At 39.2% G+C, this 6,000-nt stretch overlaps 1 protein-coding gene across 8 annotated transcripts in view; it reads left to right on the top strand.

The window, feature by feature from the left end:
* The window catches only part of Fam228b (family with sequence similarity 228 member B), a 38,759-nt gene that overhangs the window by 19,325 nt on the left and 13,434 nt on the right, over positions 1-6,000 (top strand). The gene's annotated exons all lie outside the window — the stretch shown is intronic.

Genomic DNA, 6,000 nt, shown 5'->3' with positions numbered 1-6,000 from the left:
AAAAAAAAAAGACGTGTGTTCTCTCTAGTATGTGGATCCTAGCACCAAACCCTGAACAGTGAGTATATGTCCAAACCTAACTACAGGAACCAGGATAATGGAAAGAACCAGGGAGGTAAAGGAAAAGAAAGAACCTGAAAGAGAAGAACAGTAGGAAAGAGGAGTTAATAAGGGAGATATGGATAAAAATTGGGTTAGTTTGAGGGAGGGGGGAGGAAAGAGTATACAAGGAACCTTGGGGATAAAGGGAAAGAAGGAGCTCAGAGAGGTAGGACCATAGGAGAAGGGTGATATTAAGGAATAAATGGGAAAAATGGGGGCACCTTATGTGGGAAAACCATGATGGAAGGGCTAGACAATGAGAGAGATAAATAATGCCTAGCTAGTTTTAAAAACAAGAGGGAACCATATTAGTCCAGCAACCCCCTGACAAATTATACATACCAGATCAAGAAATATATGCCTAGGCAAGGTTTATTTGAAAACAATTTGTCTTTGCTTAAGCTTTATCTGCATGGCACATGGTAATTAAAAGTACCAGACTGTTGGAACCAACCTTCTTGGATGTTTAACAGACATACTTTGAGGCCTATACTAGTTTGATCAGAGGGACATAAAGGACAGTTTTAGCTCCTTGCCCTCCTAGGTCGGCTAGTGCCAGGGGATTATAAGCATCTCTCAAAATGTCCCGTAACTGTGGTGAGTCACCTGTCCTCTTGATCAAGGAGGCCATGGACACCCCATCTGATGGAATTTAACCACTGTCCAGTCTACAAAGAGGAGGGCCAACATAGAGGAAACATTTCCTCCATGCTTCTAAGTGAAGCTAGCCATGGTGGAGCAGAGCCTTTGACTTATCTTCATATAGATGGAACTGGTAAAAGAAAGGAGTCAGCAGATCTTCCCAAGCCCATGTGACCCCCGTGGAACAGATCCTCAAACGGCCTTAAGAGTAAAAATAAATTGGTTTATCTGGGCCAACTGTATGGCCTTAAACACCCAAAAAGGAAAATAAAACCAAAGATTAAAGGGGCCAATATAATTTTTTAAGAGTCCATATGTATAGCTAAAGGCTACATAACAAGCAACAATGCCAGATAGGAGGTATCTTCTTTTGAGTTGTTGGCCAGGGTGGCCCAAGAGACTCCCAGATAGTTACCCAGCATAAAACTGGGAAAATGAACAGCAGACCCCAATCTTATCTAAAGTAATATTGACAAGTGATTGCTGCTAGATGAGGAACAGCTGACCTTCCTAAAACAAAGACCTCTAGATAGGCTGACTAGATTCACCAGATAGACAAGTACTGGGGAATGGCTAGGGGTGCCGACACCACAGCAGACAGTAGCAGGGAAGACAGAGTAAAAGTGTTCTAGTGGGGGGGAGGCCATGGGAGGGTGCCATCTGGGAGGTGGGTATATGAAGAATAAGATGGGGATGTTCTATGTGATATACACACACAAAAAATCAACAAATTAAAAATATGAGTTATATTTGAGGAGGAAGCATAAAAATTTACATCATGTTAAGTAATAGAGGTGATAAACATTACCATTGAAATCTACCCGATAACTTTATATCCATACACAGGTGCCAAGGATCCGAGTGCAACTGACCATGACTAGTAATAATCAGATACATACGGATTAGGGATGCATGTGCCAACATCTAAGTCTTATTAGCAAAATCAATGAGTTTCTGTAAGAAACACAGAAATGTGTTTTAAAATGAAATGGAGATCTTTTTTAAAGGTTAAAAACTCATTCAATTTTTTGTTTTACAGGGTTTATCCTGAGCTCAATATTGTATAACTGTATTAATTCAACTGTGAACCTAAAAATTTTATAGCCACTTTTGAAAGAGATGTGTCTTTGCTCTGGAAATTGTGTTGAGTATGTTAAAGCTGTAATGAAATGCTTCTAAAAAATAAAAAAATAGTAAAATTTTTTTTAATAAATCATGCATGGGGAAAAGATGCATTCTAAGTGTGAGACAGACCAATGTATTTTAGTATAGAAGAATATGAAAAATTCATTGGTGTGGCCTCAGATTCCAAATTATTATTATTATTGTTATTATTATTATTATTTTTGAGACAAGGTCTCCTTGTAGCCTCAGCTGACCTGGAACTTGCTATGGAGACCAGGCTGGCCTTGATCTCACAGAGATCCACCTGCTGCTGCCTCTCAAGTGCTGGGATTAAAGGCATGTGTCACCACATCCAGCCTCAGATTCCAAATTTTAACTAACCTTTAAGAAACTGTCACCAGGGCTGGAGAGATAGCTCAGAGGTTAAGAGCAGTATACTCCTCTTCCAGAGGACCAGAGTTTAGTTCCCACCACCCATGTCAAATGGCTCACAACCACCTGAAACTCCAGCTCCACAGGATCCTACACCCTCTTGTGACCTCCAAAGGACACCTGCACTGGTGTGTGCACCTCACACACACACACACACACACTTAAATATAAGTCTTCAAAAAAAAAAAGACCACTTGTTGACTTTGTTTAAAATATTAAATAAAAATATGCACAGTGGGTCCAGCAAGATAGCTCAGCAGGCAAAAGTGCTTTTCATGAAAGTCTGACAACTTGAGTTTAATCCTTAGAACCCATAGTGGAAGGAGATACCCCACTCCTGAAAGCTGTCCCCTGACTTCCACATGTGCACTGTGACAGGAATGTGCTGTAACTCACACATGTATCACACACACTATTAAAAGGGAGGTGCTACAGAGATGACTCAGCAGTTAAGAGCACGTGCTATTTTTCTAGAGGACCTGGATTTGCTTCCCAGCATCCACATGTTGGCTCACAATCACTGTAACTCCAGGTCCAGTGGAGCTGATGCCCTCTTCTGGCCTCCAGGCATACACATGGTGAATATACATACACATGCAGGCAAACCCTCAAAAATAAAAACAAATAAATCTTAAACATAAAAGTAAAGGAGTATTGAGGCCGGGCATGGTGGCGCACGCCTGTAGTTCCCAGCACTGGGGAGGCAGGAGGCAGGATCTTTGTGAGTTCAAGGCCGGCCTGGTCTACATAGTGAGTTCCAGGCCAGCTGGGCCTACAAGGAGACCCTGTTTAAAAAAAACCAAAAAAAAAAAAAAACAAAAAAACAAAACAAAACAAAAACCACACAACAACAAACAAAAAAAAAAGTAAAGGAGTATCTACTTTAGTGATCTGAAAAGACTATTGCAATACTTCTTTCTTTCCAAATATGTATCCCTTTGCATTTTCTTCATCTTCTTCAACTATAGTTCTCAGAAGCAGATACAAGAATCCGACTTTTTAAATTTTATATATTATTTTTATGTGCGTGAGTGTTTTGCTTGCATGTATGTAAGTGCACCCGTGTAGTGCAAAGCCTGCAGAGGTCAGAAGAAGGTGTTGGAATCTCCTGGAACTGGAGTTACGATGGTTGTTGGTCACCATGTGGGTGCTGGGAATTGAACCCAGGTTTGCAAGAACAGTCAGTCCTCTTAACTCCTGAAGAACTCTCTGTCTAGCCTATGACTATCTTTTTTTTTTTTTTAAAGCAAAACATTAACTTTGCAAAACGTAAAGCAACATTACTCTTCTCACATTTTTGTTTTGAAAATAGTTATTTTTAAAAATATCTTTATTTAAGCTGGGCGCGGTGGTGCCCGCATTTAATCCCAGCACTCGGGAGACAGAGGCAGGTGGATCTCTGTGAGTTCAAGGCCAGCTTGGTCTACATAGTAAGTTCCAGGACAGCTGGGGGTACAGGGAGACCCTGTCTCAAAAGACCAAAAATAAAAGTTTTTTAAATTATTATTTTTATTTTATATGTGTGTATTGCCTACACGTAGGTAAGTGCACCTATGTTGTGCAAAACCTGTGGAGGACAGAAGAGGCTGTCAGATCCCCTGGAACTGGAGTTATGGATAGTTGTTAGCTGCCATGTGGGTGCTGGAATTCAAACCCGGGTCTTCTGCAAGAACAGTGTTCTTAACTGCTGAGCCATCTCTCTAGCCCCAAAATAGTTATTTTTTAAATGATATTTTAAATATGATAAGCTTATTATTTTAAATTAATATTTTTCAGTCTTAATTTCTAATATACAATATCAATAATTTAATCCATATATACACACATTCTTTGGAGTTATAAATAAGTCCTTTTGTTTGTTTCTTAAAGATATAGAACCCAGGGGCTGGAGAGATGGCTCAGTAATGAAGAGCACTTGCTGCTCTTGCAGAGGACTGAGTTTGATTAATTCCCAGGAGCTCTACATGCCATCTGTCTTCCATAGGCCCTTGCATACATGTGGGGACACAAACACACATACACACACACACACACACAAATAAAATCCTACTGGGTATGGTGGTACATACCTTTCGTCTCAGCACTCAGGAGAGAGAGGCAGGTGGATCTCTGTGAGACTGAGACCATCTTGGTCTACATAGTGAGTTCCAGGCCAGCAGGAGCTATAGGGAGACCATGGCTCAAAAAGACCAAAAAAAAAAAAAAAGAGAGAGAAATCCTAAAAAATATGAACACAGAACTGGTCATGATGGTGCACACTTGAGTTCAAGATCAGCTTGGACTACATGAGTCCCTATCTCAATCAAACAAAACAAAAATAGGGAATGCTACCTGAATTTCTGTCCCTCCTTTTGCAATAACTATAGTTATTGTATAGCTAATATTTTCTGTTCTTCCAGTTTTCATATATGCATTGCTGAAGTGAGCATAAAAAGTCTTAAAGTATGTTTTTGAGGACCATTAGGTTACAATATTTTCAGTTGGGTTCTATGAACCATAAGTTCAAAGCATATGTCACTATCACATATCCTTAAATTCAAAGATCCTGAGGAGATGGGGAACTGTGACATGTTGTTAAATGCGTATGTTGTTACATTCTCTTTACAGTTTAAAATTTTTATGTTATTCTTATATCAAAAGTCAAGTACAAATAATGAAGATGGTAATACTATTTTTGTCTCTTCATAACAAGTTAATGTTTTCTCATCCTGTAAGTAATACTCTTCATAACTTCTGTAAAAGCAAAACTCTAGAGGGCAGTCTGCTTATCGTTTAAATAATCATTGTGCTGAATAGTTTTTGTTAACTTTACACAAAGCTAGAGTTACCTGGGAAGAAGTAATCTCAGTTGCGGAATTTTCTCCATCAGACTGGTCTGTGGCATGTCTGTGAGGCATTTTCCTAATTGTTCATACAGGAGGGCCCAGCCCACTATGGCCTGGGCTGCATAAGATTGCTGAACAAGTCAGGGGGAGCAAGTATGTAAGCAGCATTCTTCCATGGTCTCTGCTTCAGTTCCTGCCTTGAGTTCCTGCTTGGCTTTCCTCAAGGATGGATGTAACTTGTAAGCTGAGATAAATCCTTTCCTCCCCAAATTGGCTTTGGTCTTGATGTTTTATCACAGCAACAGAAAAATAACTGGAATAGTTGTGTTGTATATTATAACTGCCCAAGAAAATAAGTCTAATTATTACTAGAAAGACACATATGTAACCTTTTTAGTTATGATAAAATTTCATGGAGTAGGCTAGACCATGACTGACTGTTTCCTTATGCTGTTATCTTATATTGAACTAAATTTTGATATAACATTGACCATTAAAAGACATTTAGTACTTTAATACTTTGACTCACAGATAACTTCCATTTTGAATATCATCTTAAGTTTAAGAATTTTTTTTTAATTTTATTATTTTTACTTTATGTATATGTATGTATTGCCTACATGTAGGTAAGTGCACCCATGTCATGCAATGCCCTTGGAGAACAGAAGAGACTGTTGGATCCCCTGGAACTGGAGTTATGGACAGTTGTTAGCTGCCATGTGGATGCTGGGATTCGAACCTGGGTCTTCTGCAAGAACAGTGTTCTTAACTGCTGAGCCATCTCTCCAGCCCCCCTTAGTTAAATTTTGTACAGTTATTATATTGTTAATTGTGGATGTTAGGATGAAGATGAATACATGCATATATTTTTTCC

This window comes from Nannospalax galili, unplaced genomic scaffold (assembly GCF_000622305.1).
Source record: "Nannospalax galili isolate Female #2095 unplaced genomic scaffold, S.galili_v1.0 scaffold1191, whole genome shotgun sequence".
NCBI classification, from domain to species: domain Eukaryota; kingdom Metazoa; phylum Chordata; class Mammalia; order Rodentia; family Spalacidae; genus Nannospalax; species Nannospalax galili.
The sequence above is the reverse complement of the archived record's forward strand: the minus strand, read 5'-3'. Positions and strand labels throughout refer to the sequence as shown.